Consider the following 24,807-nt stretch of genomic DNA (forward strand, 5'->3'; position numbering starts at 1 on the left):
GGCATTTCAGCACTTTAATGGAACAATAATAATTAGTGAAATGGCAAAATATGGTCAGCAGGAGAGAGACAAAGAAAAGATCCTGTATTAACTAGCCTCTCAGAAATGGAGATTGGTATTTTTTTCATCCAAAATCTTGTCTCTGCTGTCCCATTCTGAAATGTACTTACCTCCAGCCACTTGTCACATCACATGGTTTTGTGTTTTGTCCTTAACACCAGTCTCTGTCTGAACTTGTTTTGTTCATTCGTTTTTACTTTTTTTTTTTTTTTTTTTTGTCTGCCTGCATCTTGCAATACTAACGTATTGTCAGTGAGGACGGAGATTTTCTGTCACATTCTCCTCTATATCCTAAAAGCTCAGAACCATGCCTGGCACAAGGGAGGCACTCAGTGAATACTCATTGAATGACTGAATGAATAAATGGATAAACATAAGCTTTTTTGGTAATTTTGCTGTCCACATGCATGGTAATGCCTGAAAGCAGGAGCATTTCAGAGATACTTTCCATACTGCGCCAGCCTGATACTTTGGTTGAATACTCATGTTGTATGCAAAAGCTGAATCTCTCCCTTTCTTTCTCGTTCTCATTCTCCCTCTCTCCTTGATAATACATGAGATATTTGCCATCCAGTCTGTTCTCTCTTGATGAAAATGATTACATTGTCTATTGCTTTCTAGCAATTAAGGATTCTGCTAAATATCTGAATAATACTTCTTAAGTAACCTTTAATTTATATGAAATTGTCTCTTATAAGCTCTTGGATAGCTCTTTGTTATGGATTTACCCTATGTGACCAGAAGCATAGTTTGAACATGCATAGTTTAGAAATTAATTATCTCATCATTAGTGGCACTATTTATGATTATGATCAGTTATTGGCATTAAATAGTGAAAAGACAATGTGATTTTTCATATAAAACTAATCTCATCCCTGTTTTGAAATTGGATGACATAAAAATTTGTAAATATGTATGTAACATGAAGCATTCCCATAAAGAAACAAGTTTCATTAGGCATCGTTATAAATGTGGTATTACTGATCTGGGCTGTCCCCTCTGGGCAAAAGAATTGATCACAATTATGGATCATCTGAAGGAATTGTTTAATAAAAGACTATAAAAGCCACAGTACAATTAACTGGGAATGTAAGAAAACATGCCATAGAATTAGAAATACAAACAGCCAATAAAATGGTTTAAGAAGAAAAATATGCAAACTTCAGATAGCATGCAATATAGTTCTGGAGTTAAAATCAACCTTTTTTGGTAGGTAGTTCCATATCAGATATCTTCAAATGGCAGATTTTTTTAATGTTAAATGGAGTTTTTATTAACTACCTATAATTTGTAAATGCAATTAAGATTAAAATTTCAGTATAGCATATTCATCAAAGTACTATAGCTTTAGCTACTGATCTTCCTTTTTTGTTACTGGAAAGATCCAAACAAAACTGGAGTTTCAGGTATTTTAATCTTTAATTTTAATCTCTTGTTAGCCATCCTCAGAAGTCCCACTGCTTTTATGTCAGTGCCTTTCTCTAGTGCTTTTTCTATAACCTTGCTCTTCTTATAATTTAGGGTATGATGTGAGAAGGGTATAATGGATTACATTGTATCTTTGGCAGACAGAACAATTTCCAAATTTAGTTCTTAAAGACATAATCTCCCAATATTGTAGAATTTATTAGTTTTTATTTGGCTTCATATTTATATTTCAGTCTCAGGAAATACTTATAACAGTCCCATATTTGGCTATTAAATCATTTCTTGACCCTTTCATGTGGAAAATTCTTAGCTTAATACAGAGGCAGTGATTCACTGCCTCATTAGACAACCAGGTACAGCAATAGTAAAAATCAGAAACAAATTTAATCTCTGAACTAATTTTAAAGATTATTACGATTTTAAAAATTATTCTCCTATTGTCCACTCATCACTTCATTCACACAACTAGTTCAGGGCACTCAGTGTTGGATGACCAAAACCCTAGCCTCAATTTTCAAGATGGCAATCAGCAGAAAGATGGAAGATGTGAAAAACAAACTTGAATATAGTAACAGTGCACAAATTATATACAATAAATTGTGTCACTGGCCCAGTGACCTGATACATTAGGTATGATTAAAATAAAATAAAAACAATTATGTATTCTGTGATCTTAATAGTGGGAAATAAATGTGTGAAAAACCTGGAAACATTAAGAACTGAGCAGTGAACCTCCTAGGCAAGAATAATTTGCCTTAATGTTAATTGTCTTGCCACCAAAAGATTTTAAAATAACATGACATTTTTAAAAATTAGGAACATGGTTTGCATAACATTTTTAATAATTCTGATAGATTGAGCATCAATCACATTAATATTAATTAGGTTCATCATATTGCTTTTTTAAAGCAACTTGTTCAAATCTATGGCTCTTTGAGGACTGAACATTTTCATTTGAAGACTGGTAACAAAAGACTGCTAATTTTATACTGGGGAACACTTCAAATTTTTGCACAGACCCAGGGCTACAATGATCGCAGGTACTTAGAAATCAGGAGAGAGTAACACTAGAATGTAAAGAAAAGATTTAACATGAATATAAGTGATTCCCAAATATAAAGTTAATGTACTTTGGATGTTTGCTTAGAGCATGATCCATTAAACAAGGAAGAAGCCTCTCTTCTTTTTTGCATCCATCTCCAGCATCATGCTATATCTTGCAGATATGTCCCAGAATTTCTACTAATACTACATTAAAGCACTATATATGAAGTTTGAATAGGCTTTTTATTTTTTGAACTGGAAGTCAATCACCATTTTTAGCTTTTTTTCCCCCAACTACCTAGAGGCACCTAGTAAAAATCACTTGGCCATAATCCATTGCAGTTTTTCTGTACTTTGTGTTTTTTTTACATTATTGTGAATAATACTCTATGAACATACTTTGGATGTTATGATTTTTTCCAGGTAACATTAATTTCCTAGTGGGACTGCCGCTTTTGAAATTTCTCCCCCCTCCCCACTGCAGAGTAATAGCATAAATATATGATTATTCTCTTTTAGTCAATTAAAGTAATTATAATATGAGTTTCCAAATATCAGACTGCATTCTTAAGTATACCTAATTGGTTATGCTTTATTAAAATTGTAATACATTACTGGATTCAATTTGCAACCATTTAATGCTGAATATCTGTTGGTCTATAGTTCTTCTATTTTGTATTTTGTTCAAGATATTGGTATCAGAGATTTACAAGAGTTTTTCAAATGAAATAAGAAGGTTTTCTTTTTTTTCTTTGTTAAATAGCATCACACATTTCAGTTCCTTAAAGCCTGAGATATTCTCCCATGATACTATCAAGATATGTGAGGAGTGTAGAGATTTTACCTCACTTGCAAGCTAACAAGTTAGCCTGCCATAGTTTCACAGATGCTGGGGGAAGGCATGAAACTCCTGGGTGAGAAGCAGAGATTTTATTACTTCCTATACAACAGCAGTGTGAGCTTCATGTTTGCATAGGTTCTCCTTGGCTCCAAGTCTCGTGGGATAATGGGATAGAAGTCAGATGGATGCTACATAACAAGGAGTTTTTATCACAGCTGATGAACTTGGAATGTAGGAAAGCCCCAGTTTTTTATGGAAGCTTCTAGCAAATATGCCCAGCCTTTGCTCCAGAGGAAGTCCTTACATTTGCTATGCAATCTTAAAAAGGTAGTTCTGGATAAAAGTTGTCATAAGTGTATAAACAGGATGGTGAATGCCCCCCCCAACATATATTATCTGAGCTTGACTCTTTTCTGAAGAGAAACATTTTAAAATTTATTCAGTTTATTCTTTGGTTTTTGCATGATTAATGTTTTCTAATTCTTGAGTCAATATGGTAAAGCTATATTTTTCTAGAAAAGAGGATTTTCATGAGGTTTTCAAATTTATTATCATTAAGTTATATGAAATATATATTTTTCATTTCTTCTGCTTCTGTAGTTATATTCTTTTCTCATGCACCAGACTTTTTTTTCTTTTCCTTGATTTACCTTTTAAATTTTTGAGTTAGAGTTGTTTTTCCACACACTCCAAATTCTGATTTATTCATAATGATTATTTTTGTTCTTTAAACCATTAGTTTTAGCTTTTTTCTTTGTTAACTATTCTTTTTGACTGATTTTTATAATTTTATTTTGTTTCTTTTCCTTTTTTTTAGCAAGTTGAGTCGAATACTTTAGTTTTTTCTTTCTCACTTAAAATGAAAAGCAAACCTGAAAAATGACCAAGTAGTCTCTGAATGCAATTTTGGCAGTTGTAATATGTTGCACTCTCTGATATTGGTCTTGGTAATGATTTTTTGCATATGAACACAAAAAGCACATGAAACAAATGCAAAAATAAACAAGTAGGACTACATCAAACTGAAAATCTTCTCCACAGAAAAATAAATAATGAATAAATTGAAAAGACTAAATGGCAGAAAATATTTACAAGCTATATCTCTGGTAAGGGGTTAATATCAAAAATAGATAAGTAACTCATACAACTCAATGGCAAAAAAAAAAAAAAAAAAAAAAGCCCAGAAATAATCCTATTAAAAATGGTCAAAAGGCCAGAATAGACATTTTTCCAAAGAAGTATACAGATGACCAACAGATAAATGAAAAGGTGCTCAACATCACAAATCATCAGGAAAATGCAAATTAAAACCACAATGAGATACCATCTCTTACCTGTTAGGATGCCATTTATTAAAACACAAGAGATAACAAGTATTGCTAAAGATGTAAAGAAAAGGGAACCCTATATATTGTTAGTAGGAATGTCAGTTGGTACAGCCATATGGAAAATATTGTGGAGATTTTCTTAAAAATTAAAAAACAGAAATCCATTAATTCAGCAGTCTCATTTCTAGGTATATATCTGAAGGAGACAATCAGTATCTAAAAGAGATACCTGACTCTCATGTCCATTGGTACATTATTCACAGTAGCCAACATATGGGAACAATCTAAATGTCTGTCAATGTATGAATGGATAAAAAAGGATAGATAGATAGATAGATAGATAGATAGATAGATAGATAGATAGATAGATATTCCATATATAATGTGATACTTGCCATTTTCAATAAGATAGATGAACCTAAAGGACATTATGCTAAGTGAAATAAGCGAGACAAAGAAAGACAAATGCTGTATGATCTCACTTATTTGTGGAATCTAAAAAAAAAAAAAAAAAAAAAAAGGTTGAACACAGAATGTAGAATGGTGGTTATCTGGGGCCAGGGAAGTGGATAAAAGGGGAGAGATGCTGGTTGAAGGGTACAAACCTTATGTTATAAGATGAGTAAGTTCTGGGGATCTAATGTATTGCAAGGTAACTATAGGTAATAATTGTATTGTATACTTGAAATTTGCTAGGAGAGTGTAGATCTTAAACATTCTTATCATAAACACACAAAAAAATAATTACATGGGATGATGGTTGTTTTACTTAACCTGATTGTGGTAATCATTTCACTATGTAAACATATATCAAATCATCACATTGCACATTTTAAATATACACAGTTTTATTTATTAATTAAACTTCAACAAAGCTAGGGAAAAATAAATTTCTGTTAAAAGATTTTGTTTAATCTGCATGTGATTATCAAACAGGATCACTGCAACTTTTGTTCCATTGATAATTTATGAGCAAATAAATGAAATGTTTAGTTCAACATGAATTAATTTGTGGGTTTTGCTTTATATATATCTAGATCATGTTATTCAGTGCATAGAAACTCACAATTATTAAATGACAATTTTGATCATATTTTTTAATATGATGACAGTTTTCCCCTATGTATTGTTTTAGAGTTAATATCAACACCTGGTTTTTTTTTGTTAGACTAACCTAATTTTGCATTTAATTATTAAGTATTCTGTCTTATTTTTTAGATGTGCATTTGTAATCTTTGTAGAGCAATATTTAGGATAATTTTGCTTTTCAATCCATTCTGCTTTAGTAAGTTATATGATTAGTTTTATTGGTTCTTCTATCATCTTGCTAATGCTTTCTATGGTGATACTACCTTTCTACTTTTGCCATTATTACTTTTTTGGCATATTGACTGTTGATTTGATTTTATTGCTTTTAATATAAAGTGGAGACATTCTACTTTTAATTATATCACTGTTTCAAATTTCCATCTGAATGTGCTCATATGTTAGGAATGCAGACAAACATTGAAAGATAAAGCTGAGAATGTAGGTTCAGATTATATTGTGAAGACCCACTTGAAAAGTTCACAATTAATTTGTAAAGCAGTAGGAGACATGAGGAATTTTCCAGGAGTACAGTGTGCTCAGAGATAGGCAAGATCAATTAGACAGCATTATGTAGGATGAACTGAAATGAAATGAAAACATGAGTTACAGATATGTTACAAGAAAATGCTTTTGTAATTAAAGAGAGGTGATGAGACATTGATGGAGCAGGAATGAGGTTTATAGACTTAACAGAGACCGATATCAAATTGTATATAATAAACTAATAAAAGAACAGAATATATAGAAGGAGGTACGATACTGGTTGACTGCAAAAATTATGGTGGCATTTATAGTAAAAAGAACTGTTGATGACTGGCTTTGCTGAGAAGAGGATCTATCTTGGACATGCTACAAACTATGTAAGTGGAAGCATACACCTAATCGCTATGTGGAGATAGAGTTAGGGAGAAGGAGTAGAAATGGATAGGGTAAAAGATCAGTGAGTCAGCTACAGCACTAATAGTTGAAGCCATGAGAACTCATGAAAGCTTTAAAGAAAAGTGTTGGAGAATATCCGAAGACAGAACCTGAGTGTGCAAGTTGTTACATTATTATCTGTCAGCATTTTTATATTTAGCTTGGTGACCACTGGGGCTAGGGCTCTGCAGACTACATTTTTTCTTTGTCACATGCCTCTAAGGCTCTGCAAAATATAGGGCACTAGAGGGAGATTGAAAGCTTGAAGGAGGAAGAAATGTGTTCTTTCCTGCTGACTTCTAGTAGGCTTCCTGTCTTCTTGCAGGTCCTGTCGGCTTTATCCTGGAAATGTATATTCACCTGAAAGCAGCCATTCCTGTCCATAGCTATGCCTGAATACAACTTGGCTGTTAGGAGAGCATCAGTGATAGAAAGAGTAGTATTAGATTGGTAAAGGCAGAAGATTAAATATAATAGTGAAAAGAGCAAGAACATTGAAAGAAATTGGAAAAGGCAGCTTTAGAAGACTCTTTGAAGAGCTTTGGTAATAAAATAATTTGTTTAGTTCTATTTATTTGTTTGCAAATTGCAAGTCCCAGTATATTTTCTAGCAAAAGGGAAAGTGATCAGATTGAGGGAGAGATTGTATTATATGTTGTATTATGCAGTTTTATTTAAATATTTGTTTCCCACTCCAATTGGTGATCTTTTGAAGGAGAGAACATTATCTCACTCACATAAATACTTCCAGAGTCTACCAGATGTGTAGGACATAATAAGTACTCAACATTTGCTGAGTCGAAGTCCGGATGAAGTGACGTGACTCCTAAAAGAGTAAGTGGAAGAGTGAGGTTTATATTTTAATTTACTTTGGCAAGGATAAAGAAAATTGTTCCTCATTCATTCATTCTTTCACTCATTTATTTATTTTGAAGGTGTGTATCAAGTGTCAGAATATGGGTGAGATTCTGAGCATCTTAAATGAAAGGTAACATTTGCTCCCAGTTGGCTTCACTGAGCAATGGTGAGGCCAAGGTTAAAATAAGGTACAACAACTTCTTTTCTTGAATTAAGCACAGAATTCTCTAGAACCCAGGAAGAAGAGTTTGAAGGAAATTGTAGCCTGCAGAGGTGATAAAAACAGAACTAAGTCTTGGAAGGTGGTAATAAATTAGTGAAGGAAAGAATAGTTCAAGTAGTGAAAACAATAGGAGAAAAGGCCGACAGGTATCAAAAAATAAGCATGCATTTAGAGAATGACATGTAGTTTATTATGTTTGGAGATCAGATGGAGGGAAAAAGACCATACCTACTGGTGGTAGCACCATCATGAAAGCTGTGAATGTCATACTAAGGAGTTTAGGTTTTATGTCATGAATAATTGATCAGAAGAGTAATAAAGATACTATAGCACCTGAGGAAAATCCCACTAAAATTAGCAGAGATTTCCACTGCTCTGCTGTCCATGTTGGTGTGATGCTAATGGGCCAAAGATGTACTGACACATTTATCCTGTCAGCAGTTACAGTTGGGAAAGACCTACAGTGCCCGAAACTGGCTCAGAAGATACTGCTATCAAACAGCCTTGTCCTTTCACTCCAGTATGATGAAGTGAATATTTTTTTTTCTTTGTATTCCATGATGTATAACAACGGTTGGCAATCAGTGATTACATGTAATAAGCTGGAGATGAATGATTTTGGGTGCAGTGATACCAACTAAGAATTTAGTAGTGAGATTGGAAGAATAAATATTGTTAAAATGTCTATACTACCCAAAGCAATCTACACATTTAATGCAATCCCTATCAAAATACCACCAGCAATTTTCAAAGAACTAGAATAAACAATCCTAAAATTTGCATAGAACCACAAAAGATCCTGAATAACCAAAGCAATCTTGAAAAAGAAAAACAAAGCTGGAGACATCACAAATCTGGACTTCAAACTGCAAACTGGTACAGCCACTTTGGAAAACAGTATGGCGTTTCCTCAAAAAGTTAAAAATAGAACTGCCCTATGATCCAGCAATTGCACTGCCAGGTATTTACCCGAAGGATACAAAAATACTGATGTTTATAGCAGCATTATCAACAATAGCCAAATTATGGAAAGAGCCCAAATGTCCATTGATGAATGGATAAAGAAGTGGTATAAACACACACACACACACACACACACACACACACACACACACACACAATGGAATATTACACATCCATCAAAAAGAATGAAATCTTGCCACTTGCAGTGATATGAATGGAGCTAGAGTGTAATTATGCTAAGCAAAATAAGTTAGAGAAAGACAAACACCATATGATTTCACTCATATGTGGAATTTAAGAAACAAAACAGAGGAAGGAAAAATAAGGGAAGGAAAAAAGAGGGAAGGAAACCATAAGAGACTCTTAACTAGAGAACAAACTGAGGGTTGATGGAGGGGAGGTGGGCAAAGGATGTGCTAAATGGATGATGACTATTAAGGAGGGCACTTTTTGTGTTGAGCACTGAATGTTACGTTTAAGTGATGAATCACTGAATTCTACTCCTGAAACCAATATTACATTATATGTTAACTAACTAGAATTTAAATAAAAATTTGGGGAGAAAAAGAGTTTAGTGGTGATATGACAAGGTTATAGCAAGGTGAAAGGATGAATTCCAGATATTTTTTAAAGTTTTTATTCTAATTCCAGTTAGTTAACATACAGTGTAATGTTAGATTCTGGCGTACGATGGTGTAGTTATTCAGTACTTCCATTTAACACTTGGTGCTCATCACAAGTGCACTCTTTAATCCCCTTCACCTATTTAACCCATCGCCCCACTCATCTCCCCTCTAGTAACCTTTGGTGTATTCTCTATAGCTTAAGAGTCTTTTTTTCTTGGTTTGTCTCTCTGTTTCTTTCTCTTTTTCCCCGCATTTCTTAAGTTCAACATATGAGTGAATTCATATGGTATTTGTCTTTCTCTGACTGACTTTACTTAGAATAATACTCTCTAGCTCCATCCCTGTTGCTGCAAATGGCAAGAATTCATTTTTATGTGGCTGAGTAATATTCCAGTGTGTGTGTGTGTGTGTGTGTGTGTGTGTGTGGACACACACAATGCTATATATATACCAAAACTTTTTCCCCTCAGATCTAGGGATAAGGTTCAGTTTAGAGCAAGGTTGAGGGTATGTGCCTATTATCCTGCAGTTCAGAGACCTCTCGGGAGATTAATTTACGGTTAGGGCTGTGGTTAGGGTTAAGGTTAAGGGTTAGTGGTTAGAGGTTAGGAGTTAGGGTTAGGATTAGCTTTAGAGCCAAGTTAGGAATTCCTTATACTTTTTTGATTTGATATAGGCAGAACTTAATGACTATTTGGTTAGATGGTGAAAAAAAATGATCAAAATATGTATCAAGTTTTTACTTTGATGATAGAATGGTTAGTGATGTCAGCAGTGAAAAATATGGACTGAGGAGTAGTTTGGAAACTGGATTCAATAAAATTTGAGATACCTTTAAAGGAGCTACATGTAGTCCAGTGCCCACTGAATGTAAGAATCTGGAACTGAAGGAACAAGAGTTTGAACAAAGGTATAGTTGTAGAAGCTGTAAGCATATACATTGCATCAGAGGCTTCAGGAAATATTTCATAATACTAAGAATATAGAGAAGAAAGATTAAGATACACTCCTGGTTGGATGATTATGATATGAAGAGAGTAGCAAGAATAGAAGAAGTGAAAGGCAGAGATTATAGTTAGAAAGTGAGATATAAGAGTTTAAAACTTCGGCTGTGGTCCATTCTAGATGATAACAAAGTCAGAAGGGTGTCCATGGGTATGAATTGTTAATGGGATGTAGAATTGAAGTTAACTAGATTTGAGTAAGTCCATAAACTCTAAGATTAAAATGTTGGATAAGTTATCCAGATAGATACCGTAGTAAAACAGAGTGATGGTGGGGCAAAAGATAGATGGGAAGAGAAGATTGAGTCACATGGGCCAAAGTCTTTCCTTAGCATGGGAAAATGAATAGAAAATCATTAAATGACAGTGCAATAGGGTGAAAGAAGGTTTATATTCTTTGGATATAGGATTATATTCTTTAGGACTAAAGACTATATTCTTTCTTTAATCAATGTAAAACTCAAAGAGTATTTTTATGTAAGCATGGAGAAATAATGGTTTGGAAACAATAGTGGAGAACTAGGATTATGCTAACTACAACCAGACCTTCTAATATATAGGACCTTGAGAAATTAATATTCTTTAATTCAGGCCCAGATTTAGATAATGCAAACAGTTTTATTCAGTATTGTGTAATGAGAATGAAATGCACTCTGAGCTTGTTTACCAGTGAATAGCACTTCCAGAGGTCACTTTGGAAAGGTTTAGACTGTGATAATGGTTCAGTACAATTAATAAGTATATATTGAGTTCCTACTACATAAAATACACTATTCTAGATGCTGAGGATTATTGGAATAAAGCACAGTCTTTTTTTTTTTTTTAAGATTTTATTTATTTATTTGACAGAGAGAGAGAGAGACAGCCAGCGAGAGAGGGAACACAAGCAGGGGAACTGGGAGGGGAAGAAGCAGGCTCCCAGTGGAGGAGCCTGATGTGGGGCTCCATCCCAGAACTCTGGGATCACGCCCTGAGCCAAAGGCAGATGCTTAACAACTGAGCCACCCAGGTGCCCCATAAAGCACAGTCTTCAACTCTGAGAAGCATACCAGCTTCACAGAGGAGAGAGAACGATAGCTTTCTTTTAATAGGTTTTGCGAACTAGAGAGAATCAAAGGAAGAGAGACTTAAAATACAACCTGTAAATATTGTCAACTTTCCTATCCTTACCAAATTTGTTTTTCAAAGAGAGAAAGTGAATTGCTGAGACCACTAAGACTTGATACGGTATTGTTTCCACCTATACCATTAATAAGGCATCAACACAGTACATTATATCTTAAAAGTTATTATATTACATAATTATATATTAGTGTCTATAATCCAGAATTTGTTTGAAAGTGTCACTTATATAATGGTTAAGCAGTGCTGAATAGCATGGTACATTATTTTTTATTTTGATTGTACATATAATTAAAAGAACCTCCAATGGTCCTATCCATTTTCCTTTAAATTGTATGAATTTTACTTCATTTGTTACCTTCAGGAAGGTCACCTCACCTTGCTTTCAGAAAAAAATGAATGTAATGTTGCATAAATGAGGTATCTACAGGGTTATAATATTCATAAGGATAGATCTTAGCCTAAAGTACTCCACCACAGCCAGGAAATTTTTTTCAGTTACTAAGAGTTTCTAGTCTGTTCCTATTTCTCTAAGCTTTTCAGGGGAGATAGAGATAGAGACAAGAAGATAGACCAGGTGGGGAGGGGATAGAGGGGAAGAAAGAGAAAGAGACTAGCTATCGCTGTGTCTTTGGTGAGGTATTAGTGACTTTCTGTTTTCAGTATCAGCACCATGAACTCTCTCTTAAACTTAGGTGTTGTTCTGACAAATATCACAGATGTGACTTGTACAGTGTCCTGTGGGGAGCATTGTTAACATTACCCAAATAGCCTTCCCACTGTCTGATTTATCTGCTTTAAGAAAACATGTATACCTGACCTCCTGAGGGAGCTGCATATCTCAAATTTGGGTGCCATGATAATAATAACAGTTTGAGAGAAAATGAAATAGGCTATAAAGAGAAAGGAAATGGAATACATAAACTAGTGTACAGTGTCATGTTCATTTTCAGTACTATATAAAATAATGAAAATGTTTTTCGATAACCTTTGTTGATTTTTATAATGTGAAACACCCTTTATAGAAAAAGACAATGAATGAACAAAACAAAACAAAAAATTAGTAAAAATATTTTTAGCTTTTGGCTCAAATTTATGCATTATTTTCCAAAAGTTTAGATTAGAATTGAATTCTGAAATAGAACAGCTTTAAGATAAATGTGTTAATTTCCAACTTTGGCAACTTTTAAGTTGTTCTTTCAGGGTTCAAGTACGAGGATGATCTTGTTGACAAAGCAGTTCAGTGTGGTAGGCAGCAAAGGTTTTGTTTTTCTAATTTTACAGTTGCATTTGGGGAACTTAAATATAGAGACATTAAACAAGACTTTCTCATAATCACTTAGCTTTTAAGTTGTACATCTGGGATTAAAATGGTTACCCTAGTTTCTAGTACCCTTACCCCCAAATGTACTGAACCCCCCCCCCAGAAACAGTAAAGTAGTAGGATATCATTACTACTTATCACTAGTGCTGGGTAGCCTTACAGTAGTCATTGATCTTTGGGTCTAAGATCAAATAAAAATTAAAGTCCGGTTGTGCTTACAAAAACTTGAATAATTAAGTGCTTTTCTGAAGTTAAAAGGTAGACAGAATACAAACAAAACGTATCAAGTCTTTCTCTAAGTGTTCATTAGTAAATGAGGTTTATATTCACCAGGAACTTTTCCCTCAGGCATATAGAACTTAAGTATCTCCCAATTTCAGCTCATTCCTATTACAACATCATAACCGCTATGTGTGTAATGGGAGACAGGCAAGTTGTATATGTTGGGAAAGGGATATTGTTAGGAGTGATGAGGTAAGAGAACATAGCACCATAATTTGCTACTCCACATTGGGCACACCAAAGCTGACCAGAGTACACAGCCCACACAAGCGATGTGCCTGGCTCTGGTGGCCAAGGGAGATTATGTCTGGGCGCTATGGGTATGACACAGTTGGAGAGATGGTTCTTGTCAGGCTACCATCTCCAGGGCACTGCACAGACAGCAGGCTGAAACACACCCCAACTCTTCCTGTGAAAAAAGGCCCATCCACTTGACCTGGAGCTTCAGCCTGTGGGCTACCACACATCTAGAAGCTATGAAGTGCTCTCAGAGAATGTAGGCCAGCGGATATCATCTTTGAGGTCTTATTTGGCCTTGCTACAGCTCATTGGTACACCCTAGAAAAGAACTTATCCACCATCTGGAGCCCAGAATTTTGCAACTGTCACTAATGGAACACCTCCAGATCACTTGGTCTTGGAGGCTAGCAGAGACTATGGTTGTGGTCCCATAGGACTATATATATCTGCATACCTTAAAAGCTGCTGCCTGAGGGTATAGCTTACAGTCAGCCTGAGCAACTAGGTGTTGACTGAGATCCCTCCCTCTGGAATAGGTCTTGGCATAGCTCAACGATGGAACTGCCTGGAAAAAATGAGGCTGCTTTGACAATCACGAAGGTTTAAAGATGACCATGAGCCAGAACCAGGTGAAATGATAAGGTTTATCTCCTACACAAGGCCACTCCTGCAAAACTAGGAGAGATAGCTGTTTTGCATAATACATAGAAACAGGTACAGAGACTCAAGAAAAATGAGACAGAGGAATTGTTGCAAATGAAAGAACAAGATAAAACCCCAGAAAAAAATCTTGATGAAATGAATATAAGTACATAAGTATAAAAGATTTGCAGCAGCCATACTCTCAGTTTTGAAGGGGAGAAACACTTTACTGATATTATAAAAATCTAACAGAAACAAGAAGAAGAAAAAGGAAATCTGTACATAGATGAGGGCAATAATAAGCAGTAAAGGAGAATAAGACAGAGTCACACCAAATTGGGTACTTACAACATCCAACCTCATCAGCCAGGTTGGAGTCCTGATTAAGAGACCTGGGCAGAGCATCCTCCCTTGAGGGGGGGAGACTTCCAACTGACCATCTCCATAAGGGCCTATTTAAAGGGTCTGAAATGACAGGGTCTGAAGTTGAACATTTGTTTGCCTATATTCGGTTTGGAGTGAGCTGCATTCCTCTGTCAACCTTTACATATTCAAGGAGCTTGGGCTAGGTGTGCTTTCCTCTCCTCCCAGATTCCCTTCTTGGGGGCAAGCCCAGCCTGGAGCCGGAGGGGATCTAAAGCAAGATTTACAGCTGTTGGCATCCAGACCAAAAGGGCTAATTCCGACCTGGAGGCCAGCTAATGTCAACGAATCAGGTTCCCAAGGTCACTTATGCAGCACAAGTCTCACAAACAGCTTCTTTAGCCTACCTTTATAAATGCAGCTCAGGGTGGTCGGTTATGCAGGACAAAGCACAGAAACCTCCATCCATACAATACACCCTCAGAATTCTAAACAAGAAGAACTCAAAGAGATCCATGCCAAGACAAATTATAATTAAAATGTCAAAAGTTAAGAATAAAAAAAGTATCTTAAAAGCAGCAAGAGAGGGGTGCCTGGCTGGCTAAATTGGTAGAGCATGCGACTCTTGATCTCGGGGTTGTGGGTTCAAGCCCCATGTTGGGTGTAGAGATTACTTAAAAAAATAAAATCTTAAAAAAAAGGCAGCAAGAGAAAAACAACTTGTTATAAATAAGGAATCCCCATAAAGCTATCAGCAGTTTTATTAGCAGAAATTTCGCAGGCCAGAAGAGAGTGGTATGATGTATTCAAAGTGCTGGAAGGAAAAAATTTCAACCAGTAATACTCAAAGTAATCCACAGATTCAGTGTAGTCCTATCAAAATTCCAATGATAGTTTTCATAGAAATTGAACAAACAATCCTAAAATTTGTATGGAAACATAAAAGATTCTGAATACCCAAAACAATCCTGAGAAAGAAGAACAAAGCTGGAGGCAATCCCTGATTTTAAACTATATTACAATGCTATAGTAATTAAAACAGTATCCTATTAGTATAAAAACAGGCACATAGGTTACTATACAGAACAGAGAGCACAAAAATAAACCTGCATATATACTATCAATTTATGACAAAGGAGGCAAGAATATACAATGGGGAAAGAAAGACTCTTCAATAGATGGTGTTGGGAAAACTGGACAGCCACTTGCAAAAGATTGAAACTGGATCACACTGTCTTACACCATTTGCAAAAATTAACTGAAAATGGATTAAAGACTTCAGTGCAGGACCAGAAACTATAAAACTTCTAGAAGAAAACATAAGTGGTAAGCTCCTTGACATTGGTCTCAGCAATACCTTTTTTGGATATGATTCCAGAACCACTGGCAACTAGAGTAAAAATAAACAAATGGAATTATATCAAACTAAAAAGTTTCTGCATAGTGAAGGAAACCATCAACAAAATAAAAGAACACCTTGAATGGGAGAAGATAATTGCACATCATATATCCAATAAGGGGTTAATACATAATATATATTATATTATAAAATACACATATATATATTTATTTTTATATAAATATATATTTTATAAATATAAAATATATATTATATATATAAAACTCCTACATGTAGAAGTTTTATATATAAATATATAACTCCTATAACTCAATATCAAAAAGATCAATCCAGTTAAAAATGGGCAGGGGACATGAATACATCTTTTTCCAAAGAAGGCATACAGATGGCTGTCAGACATCCGAAAAGATGTTCAGGATCACCAATCATCAGGGAAATGCAAATCAAAACCACAATGAGATACCACTTCATACTTGTCAGAATGGTTATTATCAAAAAGACGAAATATAGCATGTTGGTAAGGCTGTAGAGAAAAGGGAATTCTTGTACACTTTTGGTGGGAATGTAAATTGATGTAGTCACTATGGAAAACAGTCTGGAGGTTCCTCAAAAGTTAGTAATAGAATATCATTTTTGATCCAGCAATTCCACTTCTGGGTATGTATCCAAAGAAAATGAAAACACTAATTTGAAATGATATATGCACCCCTATTGCAACATTACTTCCAATAGCCAAGATATGGAAACAACCTAAATGTCTGTCAGTGGATGAATGGATAAAAGAGACCTGTTATCTGTTGTTTGCAACAACATGGATAGACCTTGAGTGTTGTAAGTGAAATAAGTCTTAGAAAGACCTATCATATGATTGCACTTATATCTGGAATCTAAACAAAACAAAAGACAAATAACCAAACAAAACTCATAGATACAGAGAACAAATTGGTGGTTGCCAGAGGGGGAAGGATATTGGGGGAGGGGTGAGCAAAATGGGTAAAGGACATTGAGAGGTACAAACTTACACTTAAAAAGTACTCTTGGGGATGAAATGTACAGCATGGATATTACATCAATAATATTGCAAATTTTAAAGTTGTTAAGAAAATAAAAGTTCTTATCACAAGAAAAAAATGTAACTTTGTATGGTGACAGATGGTAAATAGACAATGTGGTGATCATTTTGCAATGTATATAGATATCAAATCATTATGTTGTATGCCTAAAATTAATGTATCTCAATTATACTTCAATAAAATAACTCCCATGATGCAGAAATAAAATAAAACAGGTTTATTTGTTCAAAGCAAAACAAAAAAATATAAAAGAATATTTGGGTAAAGTCATAACAAATAAACATAATTCCACTATAAATTCATGATTATTGCTCCCAAATGAGCTCTCTACACTTGTTCTCTAACCATAGACTTACTGGCCCTTCTGCTGATGCAACCAGAGTTCTTTTATCAGCAATAAAAAGAATGAAGTACTGACTCATGCTACAACATGGATGAACCTTGAAAATATCATGCTAAGTAAAAAAAGCCAGTCACAAAAGACCACATATTGTATGATTTCATTTATAAGAAATTTCCAGAATAGGCAAATCTATAGAAACAGAGAGTAGATTACTGGTTGTATAGGGCTGGGAGGTAGGATTGGAGTGGGAGGATGGGAGTGTGATGGCTAAAGGGAGTGGGTTTTTGGAGGGGGGTAATGAAAATATTCTAAAACTAATTGTGATGATCGATGCAAAACTCTGTAAATACACTGCAAGCCACTGAATCATCCATTTTAAAAGGGTGGATTATATGGCACATAAATTGTATCTCAATAAAGATATTAAAAAACAAAACAAAGTTAATTACATATCATGCTTCTTATTCTCATGGTACCACTATTCCCCATACAACCAAAACATGCTAATAATTTGGCCAAAGCAGGGTGCACGAAGCCCGTATCACTTTTTACATTTTTTTGTACATTTAGCTAAGTAACTCCCTGTATACTATCCTGTTATTTAAATACCAAGGTATAAGGCTAACTACTATTAATACATCTTATGTTAAATTGTAAGGGAAATGAATAGGGAAGAAAAAAGGGGTGTGTGTGTGTGTGTGTGTGTGTGTGTGTATACACATATATAAATTATATATATATATACATGTATAATATACAAATATATTCATATAAAAACAAAGAAGAAATAATTAACATTACTATGTTCCTTGCTTCTGTAACATGATCATAGCTGGTATTTATATCTTTGTTCTTCTGCTACTTACACTCTTTGCCCTCAGGAACAACCCCACCTTGTGGTTCCTTATTTCCTGGGATGACCCGCATGTTTGTTTTTATAGGATTTGTATCATTAGCTGTTCTGCCTGTGTTGGTTATAATTTTCCACTTACTTTTATCACAGGACATAGAAGTACTAAGTGACCCCAGGGAAACTCCTGCATTCTGTCTACCCCTCTTTATTCACATTGCGTAGTAGTGATTCAGCTTCCTTTTGAGAGTCATGATAAGTATAGTATCCTGGCCAGTCTTTGCTTATTGATTCACTGGCATGAAGATTTCAACGTGACCACATGGAAGTTTCAACTTCCAGTTTAACAGAACCATGATTGTATTCTCTGGAAAATCATTTCTCTTATTTCCACCTCTTAATACTTGTACATTGTATTATTTTTTTTATTACTGTTATAACAAACTACCACGGACTAAGATGCTTAAAATGGCATCCATTTATTTTCTCACAGTTATGTAGATGAAATGTCTGGCAGATTCTGCTGATAACAAGGTGCTGGCAGGATAGCGTTCTTGACTGGAGACTCTGAGGGATAATCTCCCTCCAAACTCATTCAGTTTGTGTTTTATTGGGGGTGAGTTCAGTTTCTTATGATTGCTAAGACTGAAGTCTTTAGTTGCTGGCTATCAGCTGAGGTGCCTCTTAGCTCTTAGAGGTCTGCTCAGGTCCTTACACATGACTCCCATCTCAGAACCAGCAGGTGGGCCAAATCCTTTTCACCTTTGGAATCTCTCTGACCTTTCCTTCTGACTCCTATCTTCTGCTTTCCTTTTCCACCTTCTGCTACTTTTAAAGTTTCTTGTGATTACCTTGGGTTTGCTTGGATAATCCACGATAATCTCCCTATTAAGGGAGATGATTAGTATCCTTAATTCCATTTGCAAGGTCCTTTCTCAGGTACCCAGATTAGTGTTTGATTGAGTAACTAGCAGATGAGAATACTGTAGAAACATCTTTGAAATTTTGCCCACTGTAGCCATGAATCCTGTAGCATATACCGATTGCTGATTTAGAGCATTTACTATGTCCTGGAAGACATTACCCTAGCCTGCATGATACTTACACTCAACTGGTACCTGAGTCCACCATTTTGTTACTTTTTCTTTGTGGACTTAGTGCCATTATATGGTTCCTGCCACTTCAACATGCCTTCATCCCCAGTAAATTCAGATAACTGATTCTGGTTGCATTATTTTCCATAGTTGTCCTGGCTTGCCAGGACTAACCACTCCAGAGCTTTTTTAAAATGTTGACATTTTCTTCTCCGCTGTACTTCTCAAAGCCTGGGGAAGGGAGTGTCTTCTGGACCCTCTCCTAGAACATAGGTAGAGATTGAAAGTAGATCTCACACAATAAATTTACTCTAAGACTTTGGCTGCCTTTCTCAGTATTCCAAGGAAGTTACGGCATTCAGCTTTGTTTAATATAGGCCAACTTTGAGTCCTGTTTCTAGTTGACTCACCAAAAAACAGAGTTCCCTCATCTACTCAAGCTAACACCTTGAATTCAGAACTTCTCATTAGGGCAACTGTGTAAATAAATTTGACCTAATCCAACTGTGTTTTTTCCACCTTGATCTAACACCTTTAGAATACATTCCTATGTATGTTTCTCATGTGTTTGTTTATAATACTGGCAAAATTGTACAGTCATTCTGATGTGTGTAGTACATACTCACAGGTCATACTTTGAATCTGACTCCTGAGTCAACCCAGAATTTAAATCTGGTTATAATTCTAGAAGCAATCAGCTATGTTGGAGGTGGGTCTTAAGGAGATCAGCATTCCTCTGAAAGGCACTGATCTTAAGAGAGGTCATTAGAGGTTCTTCAAGTAAGAAGAAAATAACCCTTTTGGACAAGAGAGGAAGGACTGCTTCTCTTATCAAAGGAGGCTGCTAGTGAAGATAAGCTAGATGGAGAGCGGTGAAGAGGAATGGCAAGCTGTGTCTGTCTTACACTGCGTTTTTCTGTCACTCTTCCCATCCTCTTTCCATCGGGCTGCAGTAGCCTTCTAAAAGTTATGGTCAGGGGCACCTGGGTGGTTTATCGGTTAAGCATCCGACTCTTGGTTTCCATGATCTCATGGATGGTGAGATTGAGCCCTGTGTCGGGCTCTGCACTCAGCGGGGAGTCTGCTTGGGGATTCTCTCTCTCTGCCTCTCTCTCTCTCTCAAATAAACAAAATAAATCTTAAAAAACAAAAGTTATGGTCAGTACTTCACTTGCACCTTCCAAATCTCTCACCCATTCTTTCAATCACTCCTAACCTGGAGTTATGCAGGGAAGAGGATTCTGGGAAACAGTTTCCAGTTTAACAAAACTGAAAATAACATAGTCCAGTAGAAGGTTCATATCTTAGTCTCTGAGCGGTTTTCCTCCTTCATAGACAAGGAAGATTCACTTTCCCTCTTGAGAGTTTGCTGAAAGAAAAAAACAGTAATCTCAATACCCCAGGTAGGAGCTAAGCATGGAAACTCAGGGAGAGGTTTTCTACTTGATGAAGCAGCATATGGATCTATAGTCTTTAATCTCCCCTATGTTCTAGTTTCTATTTTATTTTTTAACAGAATTAGAACATAAGGTACTTAAAAAAATCTTTGATCATGTTTGGTCATTACACAGGTAAGAAAATACTTTCTCAGATTGCTAACACGCATGCTAGGGTCAGTGAGGTTACCTACATCTTGACTACAGACGGAGGAGGTAGGCTAGAAATGGCTGTCACTATATATGATGACTAAGTTGAAATTTAGTGAAATAAATTAAATGGAAATAAGTTGTTATTTAAAATTATAATAGCCATCCAAAAATATATATGTCTGCTCTTTTACTTTGTCGAAGCCAACTATTTGGATCAAAAATCAGGATAATTTCTTATGGAAAAATAGGGTGATGTGTAATTCTAAACATTTTGAGTGGCAAACCAAGTTTTATTGTGTAAATGTGAATGTGAGAGTACCGAGCATTTGGAAATAGGTTTCATCAACTACAATAGATGTATTTACCCTGAACTTAGTACAGTGTTTAACACATAATAGGCGATCAATAAATTCTTGTTAGAAGCATGACTGAATATGTGAAAGAAGGAGTCATTGTGGACGGTCAAAGAGGAGCTCAATAATCCTGGATTTTTGTTGTTGTTGTTCTTGTTGTTATTTTTGTTGTTGTTATCAGTGTTGGTAGTGGTGCTAGTGGCAGTGGTTTTATTCTTTCAGACTATACTCAATTTTTCCATCCAGGGATAGTCATTCTGGTGAACCATCAGGGCAGGAAAATAAAGTTGGGAACTACCGATGCAAAGATATTTTAAGATGATAATTTCTGTACAAGATTATCCTCAGAATTCACAATATAGAGCCCACTAAGTTCTCACTCTTCTTCCTGAGGGTATTCAAGATTTCCTTAAATTAAGTGGTTACTGATTCAGAACTTCTCCCTATACTATCTAAATTTCTCCTTGTTGGAAAATTTATAATGAGACTTATTATAATTTATAGTGAGTCTTTTCTATATTTGCTTACTGGGATCTCCCTTTGTAATAACTTTCCACTTTTGGACTTTATTATTATATTCAAAAGTTGTTTTTTTTTTTTTAACTTCTAAGGGAGGGGATTTATTTCCCTACAGACTATAGTTTTATACTATAGCTAATATAAGTCAAGATAGTAGAAAAGATCACACATTTTGGAATATAATATTTTGGGATGCTTATTTATTTTCATGTTTGCAAAGATTCAAATCAGTACATTGTACTCTTACCCCTCTCATCCATATTCTTTTCTGCATTCCCTTATTTGTCATAGACTTCTTTGCTTATTTGTTCTTTAAGCTAGACTTTTCCTATCACACTGCTTACTCTGGAAGAGATTGGGGTTTTCCCTGCTCATTCATCCTTGCAGGTTTCCCTTTGTTTTTCCCACTCTCCCCTTCCTGCAGTAATTGTGATGGAGCATGAGCAAATCACTCTTTCTCAACTCCCTCTCAAATGATTTCTTCAAGCTGCAGTGTGCCATTCTGGCATGGAGGGGGCTAAGGAGTCATACATCCTGCACATTTAGCCCAGAAGATTTAGTGGGTATCTTTACAAGGTTGCTGTTGTCTTACTTTAGGGAGAAAAGACTGTGTCCAGCTCTTTGCTTGGGTTTTTGCAGTCTGATGTAGATGCAAATCAACCTTTCTGTTCTGCCTCACTTGAGTGCAACTAGTTACAAGAGGCAGTAACACCGCAGTGACCTGATTTCATTAAGTAACTGTGAGTAGGTTAAGTAAACCTGAATGATGGCCACACTGCTTCTTAAAAGAATTTTTTTTAAGTTTGTAATAGTTGATGCTAATAACTATACATATTTTCCATTATTTGTTTAGTAAACGATAAAATAATGTATTACTACAGAATATACTCTGATTATATGTAGTTCATCTGTATTGGAAATTTAAATGGAAGCCCTTGATTCATAAGACAGAATCCTATATAATTCTGAGTCTGTGAAAATGCATCCCCCCCAACAAAATAGAGACTAGTGTTTGAAGAAGGACACGTGAAACTCCTTTGAATGCAGCAAATTTCTATTTTTAAGTTACCACATTCTTCACTCTAATTAGTGTATAACAGTATTAATGGAAGTGATAAATATATATTCATTCAAAAACTGGCTTCTTATCCAATCTCTTGTTCTTTCTTCACTGCTTTCATAGAATTATTGATTCATTGGTTATTCTTCATATTTGAAACATTTAGTCATAGCTCTTGGTTCCTTGTAAGTAGTCACCTTTGTTTTTTGAGTAACACTTATCTTTTTACTTCGTAAAACAATATTTTACTATATTTCATAATTAGATAACAATGGTATTCTAAAGTAGATATATCATTAGTATTTTTTCAAAATGATATCTGCTAATATCTACATGAAAAAAGAGAATAATTCTGAACATCTTCCATGCTTGTGCACAAGTCATAGACATTTGTGACAGGCTGAAAAAAATATAATATACACTGAAAATGAATCTAAACATTTCATTTCCTTCTTGTTTGAAATCTAAACCCACAAATCAAACTTAAGCTGAGAATAACTTATTTTTGCTAGTTATGATTGAAGTTATAGAAATATTAATAAGCATAGTGGTTCTAGATTAGAATAAAAATAGAGAAGAGATAAGTCTTTTAGTATAAACTGAATCACTTTAATAAAAAATTAAATAGCACATGTTAATACCAAAAAAGTAATTTTTCATTGAAAATTCATAACAAGTTATGTTACTTTCTAAAGGCTACCTGAACACATCATGAAAATTCTATAGATCAGAGTGCAATGAAGTAAGAGTGAGTAATAACCACTGACTAGAGAAACTTGTAGAATAAATCTATTTAATTGCATATTTAAGATGAGTTTCACTTCTGTGTGGGGGGAGCAGAGCTGAATGCCCTATCACAAACCCAATAGTGCCAGTGTCAGTGAGCTGTGTGAGTTGTCTCTATGGGTTGTAAATTGGATCCCCTCAGTGACCAGTTAATGTTTTCTGTATTTACGGCAGTATTTCTGTTTTTCACAGCCACCAGGGCACTTTGGCAACATAAAAATTTAAAAATAATTTTTAGCAATCATACCGTGCCAATTTTTTATAGTTAAAGGGGCTCATTTAAATTGGAAAACCTGCTAGTCTGAAATTTTCATCTGAAGGATTACCACCAGCCAGAGCTACTTGTCTGATGAGGGTTTCACATGGCTTATCTAATGTGAAATCTCCATGTGGTATATAGTTTCATTAAACGGTGATCAAGAATACATTAGTTCAAAACAAGAAAAGGCAATGGAGCTTAATCCGCCAGGCATCTTGGCGCAACAACTTTAAAAGAGTTACTGAAGTGAAACAATTTGAGAATTAAAAGTCTTCCACTTATACAAGACTCCTGTCAAAAGCCTAAAAGTCAGCCTTTCCTTTTTCTGTTTTCTGTTTGTATACCGAAAAAAAAAAAATGCCCCTGAAACAATATTTTGAATGTTATAGAGGCAATAAAATGCATATATCAGTGAAATAACCTAATCCATTAAAAAATGGATTTATCAAGATAGAAAAATAAAGTGGCTGGTAGATAATGCAGAAATAAATAGAAATGAATTCTTTAGAGAAAAAATATGAGAAACAAGCGTTTGTATGATGTAATATAAACTGGGATTTATATGGCTTATATTTGAGTTTTGAAAACAATAGTATTAGCTTTTCCAATTTGAGAATTGATCATTAAACCAAATGTTCACACTGCATATGTGAACGGGCATTAGTATATATTTATGATTCATATGTGTTTAGAGCTACTAATAATTTTACATTTTAATGTATAGAAATTCACAGTCATATTAAATGACTTTAGAATTATACTTTTTATATACTACAATAATATATAATAGAATAACTATTTAAACCAATATTTATAAAATTAATTTTATATGTAGTGTTGACACTTATAGTGAGAGACTTTATGCATACATTCCTGTGATCTAACTAATCATTTTCATCCATTAACAGTTGATGAAAAATGTATTAGCTTATGTCAGGAAATCTCAAAGCTCCAAAGATTTGAAAGATTTCCAGTGTGTTTCAGCACAAGGTATAAGAGTAATATTTTAAAAGTGTTACTTCAAATACATTTTTAATAAAGATTTTGCAATTTGTTATATTGGACTGCACTTAAAAAGACAAATTTATAATTTGATTTTTAAAAATTTGATCTTATTGTAGTACTTTATAAGTATTACAGTAATTTGAATTTAAAGGATTGGCTTC

General features: G+C 34.8%; 1 protein-coding gene across 1 annotated transcript in view; it reads left to right on the top strand.

Annotated features, from left to right (window-relative positions):
* CCDC178 (coiled-coil domain containing 178) overlaps positions 1–24,807 on the top strand; it is a 372,754-nt gene that overhangs the window by 141,222 nt on the left and 206,725 nt on the right. The gene's annotated exons all lie outside the window — the stretch shown is intronic.

This window comes from Ursus americanus, chromosome 19 (genome assembly GCF_024610735.1).
Source record: "Ursus americanus isolate L20-20 chromosome 19, mUrsAme1.1.p, whole genome shotgun sequence".
NCBI classification, from domain to species: domain Eukaryota; kingdom Metazoa; phylum Chordata; class Mammalia; order Carnivora; family Ursidae; genus Ursus; species Ursus americanus.